The sequence below is a fragment of the Bombina bombina genome, chromosome 2 (assembly GCF_027579735.1).
Source record: "Bombina bombina isolate aBomBom1 chromosome 2, aBomBom1.pri, whole genome shotgun sequence".
Classification (NCBI taxonomy): domain Eukaryota; kingdom Metazoa; phylum Chordata; class Amphibia; order Anura; family Bombinatoridae; genus Bombina; species Bombina bombina.
This window is the reverse complement of record NC_069500.1, coordinates 475,344,195-475,357,401: the sequence shown is the minus strand read 5'-3', so window position 1 is coordinate 475,357,401 and position 13,207 is coordinate 475,344,195. Positions and strand designations below refer to the sequence as shown.

Here is a 13,207-nt window from a genome sequence, read left to right as displayed (position 1 = left end):
GTCAGAAATGTATATTTGTGAATGTTGAGATGTTATATTGGTTTCACTGGTAAAAATAAATAATTGAAATGTGTATATATTTGTTTTTTGTTAAGTTGCCTAATAATTATGCACAGTAATAGTCACCTGCACACACAGATATCCCCCTAAAATAGCTATAACTAAAAACAAACTAAAAACTACTTCCAAAACTATTCAGCTTTGATATTAATGAGTTTTTTGGGTTCATTGAGAACATGGTTGTTGTTCAATAATAAAATTAATCCTCAAAAATACAACTTGCCTAATAATTCTGCACTCCCTGTAGATGTGTAACAGATTTTGGGGGTCAAAGTTAGAAAAAGTGTGTTTTTTTTCCATTTTTTCCCTCATATTTTATAATTTTTTTAATAATAAATTATAAGATATGATGAAAATAACGGTATCTTTAGAAAGTCCATTTAGTGGCGAGAAAAACGGTATATAATATGTATGGGTACAGTAAATGAGTAAGAGGAAAATTACAGCTAAACACAAACACCGCAGAAATGTAAAAATAGCCTTGGTCCTTAAGGGGTTAATAGATAGTAACTTTAGTATTTTGTAATTTAGGTAACTTGGGTTCATTTAGGGGGTGTTAGGTTAGGGGGTGTTAGGTTAGGAGGCTTAGTAATTTATTTGCATTGTGGGCTTTGGCGGTTTAGGGGTTAATACTTTACATAATAGGTAGTTTGCATTGTGGGCTGTGGCGGTTTAGGGGTTAATACTTTATTTTCAGTTGTGTGTGGGTTTGATGGCGGATATAGGAGTTAATTCACTTTATTAGTTATTGCGGTGAGGGGTTGCGGTTGACAGGTAGATATTGCACATGTGTTAGGTGTTAGTTTATTTTTGCAGGCAGTTTCGGGAGTTACAGTGCTCCCATACTCAGCACAAGGCTTGCTGCGGCTGACTTTGTGTGGCGAGGTGAAAATGGAGTAAGATTTCTCCATTTTCGCCACGAAGTCCTTGCGTTGAATATTGAATACTGATTTGCGACACTGTCCCATGTTAGCATTTGGGAGTAAAAATTGCGGGCGAAGGGTGAAATATACGTGGCGCTGTATATTGGATACCAAAACCGTGTAAAAACCGGCATCGACGGCTTTTGCGGGCGACGCCGCATATGTAATGGGGCCCTTTATATTTTACAGCTCCACACCATTTTAGTACTATAAGGGCATTTACTGCCCGCACAGAGCTTCATTGAAGGTAGTTGTAAGCAGCGTGCAGTTATTTCATTATTTCAGCTCATTGTGAGGGTCCCTCGGTATGATTTTAGTCACAAACAAATCTACCATCTCTTTTACCCCAAGAAAATAATATTTACTGCCTAACCACTTCTCTTCCTTCCATAGATTCACTCTATCACATATACACATTGGGGGCTCAGCATATAGTAGGGCACAATTCTGTGTCCCATTGCACGTACACAAGCTCCCCAGAACAGCTTTACCAGGAACTCTAGAGAGTATCTAAGCTTTTCAGACTGTTGTTAGTGAGAAATTAAAGGGACAGTCTTTTTTTTAAATTGTTATTGTTTAAAAAGATAATTCCTTTATTACCCATTACTCAGTTTTGCATAACCAACACTATTATATTAATATACTTTTTACCTCTCTATCTAAGCCCCTGAAAACTGACCCTTATCTAAGTGCTTTTTACAATCTTGCATTTTAGCCAATCAGTGCTGATTCCTGCATAATCATTATCATTCTCCATGTGAGTGAGCACAATGTTATCTATATGGCCCTAATGAATTAGCACTGTCAAGATTTAAAAGCACTGAGATAAGGGTCGGCCTGCAGAAGCTTAGAAACAGGCAAACTTAGAGGTTATAAAGTTTATTAATATAACAATGTTGGTTATGCAAAGCTGTGTAAAGGTTAGTAAAGGTTTTATTTATCTTTTTAAACAATAAAAAAAATTAAGTAGACTGTCCCTTTAATTGATTCATTTGCAGTCTGACCACTCTGTGTTAGTTTGGTTTTTCCCCTTTTTCTTATGAAAGTGGCCGGCAGGCATTGCCTCCTTAACACAGGATTACCATTGGTTGAATCTGCTGGCAGGCTCCCATCTTCACAAAGCCAGTGCTGAATGTAAACAACAGCTGTTGCATATTTAGTAACTTTACTGCGTGTCCTAAAGTGGGATCGGAAAGGCTGAATTAAGTAAGTAATCATCCCAACATTAACTGGAGCGAATGTTAACGTTTAGGTCTTTAGAAAAGTAAGCTGCTGCACTATGTGGATAACAAGTGCCAAGAAATGACCACTGATGGTAAATCCCCCTATAGTAAGGCCCAAATTGTCACAGCAGTTAAAGGGACATTGTACACTAGATTTTTCTTTGCTTAAATGTTTTGTAGATTATCCATTTATATAGCTCATCTGGGAGTGGTTTTGTAACAAAGTATAGTTTTGCTTATTTTTTAATAACATTGTGCTGATTTTCAGACACCTAAAAAAGCCTCAAAGTGGCAGATGTAGACTGATGTCTGCAGAATACTGCTTGCTCCTGTTTGTGTAAAAGTCTTACCATATGCAGAGGAAGGGGGGAGTGTCTGTTTTTCACTGTGTGTTTCAGCCTAACCTCATCACCAGTGCTAAACTGGGAGCTTCTAAATACATTTTTAAAAGGTTTTATACGGAATTTTCAGATCAGTATCTGTGCATTTTCTTCTTTTATAGCAGTTTATAGTAGACAGAGTATACAATTTTAAACAATTTTATAGTTTACTTCTATTATTTCATTTGCTTCCTTCTCTTGTTATCCTTTGCTGAAAGGTTTATCTAGGAAAGCTCAAGAGCAGCAAAGAACCTAGCTGCTGATTGGTGGCTGCATATATATATATATACCAATTTCCATTGGCTCACCCATGCGTTCAGTTAGTAACCAGTATTGAATTGAAACACATTTGATAATAGAAGTAAACTGGAAAGTTGTTTCTGAAATGATGAATTCAGAAAGCACTATTTATCTGATTATTACATGAAAAATTGTGATTTGGGGAGTTTAATAGTGTGTAGTGATTGCCAGTAGGTGACATGTGTGCAATTAACCTGCTGTCTTCCAAAGCCATAGAGATATATATGTATATGTCTCTTTAAAGTAATTGAACAGGTGCATTATGGGCGTAGTGGGCATATGTGTTTGTTGAGTTATTCTTACTAATTAAAATGTAGTCATAAAAAAACAACCTCCTTCCAAAACAATTGAAACATTCTTCACAATATACCTGTATATCAGTTTAATAGAAATTAATATATTGTAAACATTATTTAAAGTGAATGTAAATTTTGATGCTAAAGTGCCCGGTTTTTAAAACTTTGATTAAAAACAGGGGCACTTTAATTCATAAAAATTTACATTTCACTCCTGTTGTGACAAAAAACTTACCTTTTAAACTTCACAGCAGCTCCAGCTTTCTCCGGTCTCACAAGCCATTTCTGATGTCAGAAATGATTGATAGGTCATTCTCCAATCACAGCTTCCCCCCCGGGGGATTCAGTGTCTGATTCACTGCTGTGATTGGAGGAAGCCGATGCCTCATTTTAGACCCAGGAAGAGGCTTTGAAACAGGTGGAGGAAGCTGGAGCTGCTGTGAAGATTAAAAGGTAAGTTTTTTTTTCACAACAGGAGTGAAATGAAAATTTTTATGAATTAAAGTGCCCCTGTTTTTAATCGAAGTTTTAAAAACCGGGCACTTTAGCATCAAAATTTACATTCACTTTAACTATAAATATTGTTATTAATGTAATGGAATAATTAAAGGGACACTAGGGGCTAGATTACAAATGGAGTGCTAAATTATTGCGTGCCCGCAAACGGGCGAGCTTGCTGTAACAATTAGTGCTTAGAAAATTAACCAGAAATCAGATCTCTAGTTAATTTTATAAAGGGGCCCCAAAATACAGTCCAGTTTATTTTATTAAAAAATAAAGACAGTAGCATCTTTTTAATAAAATAACTGCACTAGACGAGAGGGGGGGTTAGAAATAAAACGGCACTGAAAAGTCTTTACATTGCGGTCTATGGGAACTGTGTGTTCCCAGTAAATATACTGTATATGCTTATAGACATATATATATTTATGTGTATACACATTAACACATAAATATATGTACAGGTATATAGTCATATACATACATATTTACACTTTGCTGCGGTACTTAGACCCCTTCGCTCTGCTTAGGTTCTGATGCCATTTCTGACAGCATCAGAATGAGGCTCCCATAGGAGCCTATAGAAGCACGCTCTCATGAGCGCAATGTTTCCAAGCAATACAAACGCGAGGTCCCATTCACATTGCTGACAACATTGTGTGCAGGTATTAGACAGTGGAGTGCAAATATTGCTTTCATGAAAACGATATTTAACGCTCCACTTATAATCTGGCCCTAAAGGAATAGAAAGACTGAAACTAAAATGTGCATGGGTGCATTTCAATTTTAAATAAAAGCATTTTTGCAATGTACTTTTAGTAAAATGTATTACTAATTTTCAGTGGCATTTGTACATATGTTGTTGGGGCCCATACATCTGTATTCAAACACCACCCCTTAACAGAGAGTCAGCAGTGGCTTATAAGGCACAATACACACCACTACCAGCTCTTTGAGATTACTGATGCACGGCCCTCACAGCATATATGCATATGTAACAAGAAGTTGTTAATAAGTTTTGCTAATGAAAGTATATTGCAAAAATGTTTCTATTTGAAATGCACACAGGCACATTTCACTTTCGACCTTTCAATCCCTTTAAAAAAATGTTATGTATTACATTTTAAGCGATGTAAAAGAGCTAAAAGAAAATGTTCTTGGATGTTAGAGCATTATTATTTATTATAACTATGTTTTTAACATCTGCAAAAGGGTTAAACACATACTTTAAGTCAGCTCCAGAGCAACAATGCACTACTGGAACCTAGCTGAACATATCTGTTGAGCCAATGACAAAAGACACGTGTATAGCCACCAATCACCAGCTAGCTCCAAGTAGTGCATTGCTGCTCCTAAGCCTACCTAGGTTTACTCATCAAAGAATACCAAGAAAACAAATAAAATGTGATAACAGAAACAAATTAATACATCATGTCAATGTACCTAAAAGAACTGCAATATAGGCATGGTTTAAATGAAACTTACCTTGTACTTGTAGCCTTCAGGCCATACTCACCTCACCTGTACAGCAAAAATAGATTAGACTTCAGGTAATTTAGCCAATCTCAAAAGCGCCTGAGACATTTCTTATTGGCAGTGCATTGTTGAGTGCTTGTTACATCGGGGAAATAAATATTGTGCACGCTCTCCCCTGATTCAACAAGTACTCATGAACATTCTGCCTTTGACAATAATTTGTTTTACACTACAGCTGTCTGTAGTGTCCTTAGTCTTTTTTTATTTATATTTTTTAGAAGGCACAGCTGGGTAAAGCATCCAAAAGAGGGCATTTTTAAACATATTACATTTTGTTGTTGTTGTTGTTAAAAGGATGTTCCTATATTGAGTAAAACCTAAGTAAGTCACTGTCCGCCAATAAAGCAGTTCGAGATCTGATCTGCTTATCCGCCAATGAGCACCCAGGCCTTAAGGTTCAGTTGCACTTCCTGTTATTTCAAAATCACAATGTTCAAGAGACAACAAAGTCCGGCTGACAGGGGCGTACATCTTCACCTGGCATCACGTTATTGCACACTGAAGCCCCAGCTAGTGTGCAACACCACCCCCTATTCGCACGCAAGCAGGTGCTCTCAATCTCCCCAGTCCAGGGGGGATTGAGATATGCCACATAACAGATGGCAAAATATATTTTTTTATAAAAAGTAGGCTGACCCTCTATGTCTTGACATATGGTGATGTGCCTGCCATAGGAAATAATAGGGATCGCTGTCTGAGTAAAAATCCGCCCACATCGCCAGTGAACTCAGATCTCGGCAATGGGGAGGGGGCGTGTATTCCAAGCCTGTTTACATAGCATATACTGTGTGTTCACTAAAAGTAAAAGATTTCTGCGTAGTAATAGATTTGTAAATTAAGTTTCACTGCACATTCAGTAATTTTCTTAAAATTCAAAATCTCACCACTGAAAGGCTGGGGAACCTGATTTGGGTGAAAAGGTGCACCTAAAATTAGAAACTCCTGGCAAAGATTTTCAATTAAAATACAGGTTACTCCCATTAAACACCCACCATGGAACACCTATATATTTGCTATGTATGCAATCACCATTGTTAAAGGGATGGTAAACTCACTATTGACCGAATATATGATATATATCTTGTTAACTCTTCCTAAATGTTTAGACGAATTTTCAATTTATACATGATATATCCATTTACTTACAATGCCACAATAAAGAATATCTCCGTTCCGTGAAATTGCCAGCCCCCCGTGACGTCATATTCGTTTTGCCGTCTTTCGTCCAATTATATATCCTGTCGCCAGACAGGCTTCCTTCAATGCAGTTGGATTAGCGCATGCGCATTAACGAGCAATCCGAGCAATACTAACATCCAATCAACTGGTTCCAAAACCGAAGACAAAATCTCACCACTGAAAGGCTGGGGAAACTGATTTGGGTGAAAAGGTGCACCTAAAATTAGAAACTCCTGGCAAAGTTTTTCAATTAAAATACAGGTTACTCCCATGAAACACCCACCATGGAACACCTATATATTTGCTATGTATGCAATCACCATTGTTAAAGGGATGGTAAACTCACTATTGACCGAATATATGATATATATCTTGTTAACTCTTCTTAAATGTTTAGACGAATTTTCAATTTATACATGATATATCCATTTACTTACAATGCCACAATAAAGAATATCTCCGTTCCGTGAAATTGCCAGCCCCCCGTGACGTCATATTCGTTTTGCCGTCTTTCGTCCAATTATATATCCTGTCGCCAGACAGGCTTCCTTCAATGCAGTTGGATTAGCGCATGCGCATTAATGAGCAATCCGAGCAATACTAACATCCAATCAACTGGTTCCAAAACCGAAGACAATTTCGCGCATGCATGTTATATGTGACGCATGCGTGTTTTTTTATTTTCCACACGGCATGCTAAAGTAAGCACTGTATCATATACTATTACTATACGATTCTTAGTTTACTTGAAACAGTGCCAGTAAGTATATTGCCGCATTTGATGTGTTCAATTTTTTTTAATACCAATAAATTGGTCCAATATTGTTGCAATATAAAAATAAACAATTTCAATCACACTGAACCAAGTAAACATTGAATCTCCTGACTCGATGTTTACTTGGCATACATCATGTTAACCAATGTGCATGCGTTAGAAATCAGGATGTCGGGAGCGAGCAAACCCTCTGACGTGTAGAGAGGGTGGAGAGCAGATCAACACAGAGAATATGGAGTGTAACATCTAAGAGGGGCGGAGCGAGGTGACGAGATGCGGCACAACACAGTGTTATCAATGTATTAAAATTTACATCAAAATACACCAAAAATTAAAGGATTTATAATGCGGTTTAATAATTATTACATAAAGTGATGTAAATATGAAATTTGCAAATAACTGAGTTTACCATCACTTTAATAAAGAACAGCTTTTAAAATTGTGGCTACACTGTAACAAATGTGTTATTAATGTAGAACATATTTGTTGCAGTGCAGTTGCAATATTAGACGCAAAACCCATTCAGTGCAGTAAAAAACAATTGAATATTAAAAAAAGTCATCAATTCCAAAAAACACTTATTTATATGGTGCAAACCTGAAAAACACACTTTTGAAAAATAAAAAGCCATGGCTACTGGTCGCAATCACAAGACAGATCCCTTACTAATATTTCATTACAATCAAATTGAAATATATGTCTGCAAGCAAAGACATTTGTTCATCTGATTCTACCAATAATTATTGACTCATCAAAGTATATAGCTTTTGCAGTTGTAGCAGCTAAACCCAATTTTTTTCTTTCATGATTCAGATAGAGCATGCAAATTTAAGCAACTTTCTAATTTACTCCTATTATCAAATTTTCTTCGTCCTCCTGCTTTCTTTATTTGAAAAAGAAGGCATCTAAGCTATTTTTTTGGTTAAGGACCATGGAAAGCACTTGTTTATTGGTGGGTGAATTTACCCACCAATCAGCAAGAACAACACAGTGTGTTCACCAAAAATGGGCCGGCATCTAAACTTACATTCTTGCATTTCAAATAAAGATAATAAGAGAATTAAGAAAATTTGCTAATAGGAGTAAATTAAAAAGTTGCTTAAAATTGCATGCTCTATCTGAATCACGAAAGAAAAAATTTGGGATCAGTGTCTCTTTAAATATTGTTTGCAAAGTTCTTCCCAACACTGTTGCAGAAGTTACCACAAATGTGTTGCACTTGAAGGTTCCTTTACTTTTGATCCTGGAAGGTATGTTGGAGGCTCAGCATCATACTTCACAAGGAAGGGTATGCCCACTTAAACACTTATTCCCTCGTTGCACTAGAACAACTGAAGCAGGACAGCTGTTAAACAGAGTGGTTAAAGAGTGTATTCATAAGAGGCAGATTAGACCCAGAGTGACTGATTATTGATTGCCTGTTTGATTTTAAGTTTGTATTCATATTGTATTGAATACATTTTGAAACTGCTGCTTACTACGGAGTTGGATCCATTTGTACTGAGCATATCAGTTGCATGTGAGTAAATTTCCAGGTGGATTTTAAAGGGACATTTTAACTGTTTTACACTATGGAAGTTTCTTTCTGTTCTCTTTGACGTGGTTCGGCTATACCGCTAGCATTTTAGCCTTTACGCAACGCTCCATTCTGCACTCAAAAAACTTTTTTGTGTGGAATTTGAGGTCTCATGTGTTAAACGTTGTGCAGTCCGGCTAACTCATAACAAAAATGTTACTAAGTACACTAACGCCTATAAACTACACTATTAACCCCTAAACCGCCACCCCATCACAAATACTATAATAAACTTATGATATAAATACTATAATAAACATGTGTTAAAGGTTGTGCGGTCCGGCTAACTCATAACAAAAATGTTACTAAGTACACTAACGCCTATAAACTACACTATTAACCCCTAAACCGCCACCCCATCACAAATACTATAATAAACTTATTAGCCCCTAAACCGCCCCCCTCCCACATTGCTACTACTATAATAAACCTATTAACCCCTAAACTGCCATCCTCCTGCATCGCAAATACTTTATTAAACGTATTAACCCCTAATCTGCCAACACAAAATAAACGTATTAAAGGGACAATGAACCCAAATTTGTTCATTTGTAATTCAGAAAGAGCATGCAATTTTAAGCAACTTTCTAATTTACTCCTATTGTCAATTTTTCTTCGTTCTCTTGCTATCATTTTTTGAAAAAAGGCATCTAAGCTTTTTTTAGGTTTCAGTACTCTGGACAGCACGTTTTTATTGGTGGATAAATTTATCCATCAATCAGCAAGGACAACCCAGGTTGTTCACCAAAAATGGGCCAGCATCTAAACTTACATTCTTGCATTTCAAATAAAGATAACCAGAGAATGAAGAAAATTTGATAATACAAGTAAATTCGAAATTTGCATAAAATTTCATGCTCAATCTGAATCACGAAATTAAATATTTGGGTACAGTGTCCCTTTAACCCCTAAACCGTTGGCCCCCCACATCGCAACACACTAAATTAAACTATTAACCCCTAAACCTAACACCCCCTAACGTTAAAGTTTCAATATAACTACCTTAAAATAAATAAAAACTTACCTATGAAATAAAAAAAACTAAGATTAAACTATAAATTAACCTAACATTTCTATTTAAAAAAATAAACAAAAAATAAAAAACCTGTTACAAAATTAAAAAATCCTAACACTACAAAAAAATGAAAAAAACTAAAAACCTAATATTAAAAAAAAAAGGCTAAAATTTGAAAACTTAAAAATAATCTAACAAAAATTTACGAGAAAACCCCCACTAAGATTCCAAAAAATTATCCAAAATAATAAACATTAAACCTAATCTAATACCCCTATAAAAACAAAAAAGCCACCCCAAAATAAAAACACCCCCTAAGCTATCAATAAACTACAAATAGCCCTTAAAAGGGATCTTTGTAGGGCATTGCCCTAAGTTCAATTGCCTCCCCTAACAGTAAAAACCCTCACCCAACCAACCCCCCAAAATAAAAAAAACCTAAGTCTAAAAAAAACCCTTTTTTTTAGATTAGGGCTTTTTTATTTTTTAATGGGCGCAAAAGAGCTGATTGCCCTTTTAAGGGCAATGCCCTTACAAATGCCCCTTTAGGGGCAATGGGTAGCTTAGGTTTTTATTAGACTTAGGTTTTTTTTATTTTGGGGGGTTGGTTGGGTGGGGTATTTAGTGTTAGGGGGGACTTTGTAATTTTTGTAGGTAAAAGCTGTTTAACTTAGGGCAATGCCCTACAAAAGGCCCTTTTAAGGGCTATTGGTAGTTTGATAGATTAGGCAGTGTTTTTTTATTTTTGGGTGGCTGTTTTGTTATTATAGGGGTATTAGATTAGGTTTAATTTTTATTATTTTGGATAATTTTGTTTATTTTTTGTAATCTTAGTGTTTTTTTTATTTTTCGTAATTTTAGTTTTTTTTTGTAATGTTAGATTATTTTTAATTTTCGTAATTTTCGTGTCTTTTTTTGTAATTTTAGGATTTTTTAATTTTGTAATTTAGGTTTTTTATTTTTCATTTTTTTTTTTTTTTAATATAGTAATGTTAGGTTAATTTATAGTTCAAGCTAATGTTTTTTTTTATTTCACAGGTAAGTTTTTAATTATTTAAAGGTAGTTATATTGTAAATTAAATTTAAAGTTAGGGGTTGTTAGGTTTGGGGGTTAATAGTTTCATTTAGTGTGTCACCATGTGGGTGTTTGGCAGTTTAGAGGTTATTAGTTTTAGTTTAGTATTAGAGATGTGGTGGGCCGGTGGTTTAAGGGTTAATAGGTTTATTATAGTAGTAGCGATGTGGGGGGGTCAGCGGTTTAGAGATCAATAGGTTTATTATAGTAGTTGCGATGTGGGGGACCGGCGGTTTAGGGGTTAATAGGTTTATTATAGTAGTTGCGATGTGGGGGACCGGTGGTTTAGGGGTAAATAGGTTTATTTAGCTGTTAAAAATGCGGGGGGGGGGCGGCGGTTTAAGGGTTAATAGTTTTATTTAGTGTCAGCGATGTCGGGGGTCGGCGGATTAGGGGTATTTAAACTAGGGGTTTATGTTAGGGTGTTAGGTTTTTACATAACTTTCTTTTCCACATAGGCATCAATGGGGAATGTGTTATAGCTATCGCCAACAAAAGAAGTTTTTTTTTAAAACTTGTAATGGCAGCGCTATGGAGACTGCAATATCGCTCATTTTTTGCATTATTTACGCACTGGGTTTAAGCGCACAATTTGTAATCTTGGTGAATGTTTATTAAAAATGTTTATTATGAGTGTTACTGCACTATTAAATATCATTTTGATTTGTTTTGTGCAACGTTTTAGTTAACCAGAACTCTGAAGTTATCTCAACGTGCGTTAAATTCAATTGCGCTCAAAAGAACAGGTTTACTTTCAACCTGTATTATGCATGCTACTTCGGACGCCAGCAAAGAGCCGCAATAAACCCCTTATGGCTCGTGTGCAACCGTTACAGCGCAATTTGTAATCTAGCCTCTATTGTCACATGTAAGACAACAGATAAATACATACTCAGACACTCACATACACAAATACACACATGCACCTTTAAATCCTTCCCACGACTGCGTCCTCATATGTCTTATTTCTTTAATCCTTCCCCAAAATTTTTATATTTTAATACTAAACAGTATGCGTTTGTAATAAACATTTTTTAGTTTGCTGTAGTTAGCAATTTATTTTAATTATTTATTTTGTCCCCTTTCCCTGTAATTTATCTTTGAAAATCTTCAGTTGCTATAAAGTAATGGGCACCACAATGTTTGAACTTTTCCCACTTATCTCACTCTTCCCTGCTTACTATCCCTTTAAGTCTGAATTCACCTCAATTCATTTATTCCTATAGCATTGTAATGTGTATTTGAAATATCAAGGAATAATGCTTAAAGGGACATGAATCCCAACATATTTTTTTCATGATTCAGATAGAACATACATTGCTTCTATTATCAAACTTGTACATTCTCTTTGCATCCTTTTTTGAAGGAACAGCAATATACTATTGGGAGCTAGCTGAACACAGCTGAGCCAATAACAAGAGGCATATACTGTATGTGCAGCCACCAATCACCAGCTATCTCCAAGTTGTGCATTTCTGCTGCTGAGCCCAGCTAGGTATGCTTTTCAACAAAATATACCAAAAGAACAAAGAACAAATGAGATAAAATATGTAAATTGGAAGGTTGTTTATAATGCCATGCTCTATGCTCTAACTAAATCCCTTTAATAGTGCTACAGTAGTACTATGTCCCTTTAATAGTGCTACATTAATGTCCCGGATGAAGCTATTGCCCATCATGACTTAGAGGAACCATTATTTTTTTTTAAATGTATTTTTTATATTGCATATCTTTATTTAAAAGCATTATTTAAATACAGTAGCGTCAAAGACCTAACTAATCAATAGGTATGAATTTAATTAGAACAAAGACTATAATAAAACAAAAGCTCACAATGGTCCAAAGCACTAAACCTGTGAACCAGTAATGTGAGATGAGAAACAAGGGTATTCAAGTGGTCACATGTGATATAATGATCAGAGTGCTGTATACAAGTAGAGCATAAATAAACACGTGTATATATCCTGATCAACCTTTGATGGGAACAAGTTTATTTTTTTATTTAGTGTCTCCAGAAAGAAATAAGGAAACTGTCAAAAACATGGTAATGTGACATTATACTTGCTCACCCAGGTTTGATGCTTCCTGTTATAACCTCAATTATACTATCTCATTAAAGGTGCACTGAACCCAAATTTTTTCTTTTGTGATTCAGATAGAGCATGACATTTTAAGCAACTTTCTAATTTACTCATATTATCAAATTTTCTTCATTCTCTTGGTATCTTTATTTGAAATACAATTATGTAAGTTTAGATGCCGGCTTTCTGATTAGTGGATAAATTCCACCAATAAAAAAAGTTCTGTCCAGAGTCCTGAACCAAAAAAAGTTTAGATGCCTTCTTTTTCAAATAAATATAGCAAGAGA

General features: G+C 35.5%; 1 protein-coding gene across 2 annotated transcripts in view; it reads left to right on the top strand.

Annotated features, from left to right (window-relative positions):
* DAO (D-amino acid oxidase) overlaps positions 1-13,207 on the top strand; it is a 151,630-nt gene that overhangs the window by 61,619 nt on the left and 76,804 nt on the right. Inside the window, exon 1 of one of the 2 annotated variants that reach the window (XM_053702138.1) lies at positions 2,089-2,189. The exons of the other annotated variant lie outside the window; for it this stretch is intronic. The gene's annotated coding sequence lies outside the window, so the exon portion shown is untranslated. Of the gene's footprint in view, positions 1-2,088; positions 2,190-13,207 lie in introns of those variants that run through there. 2 annotated transcript variants of the gene reach the window in all.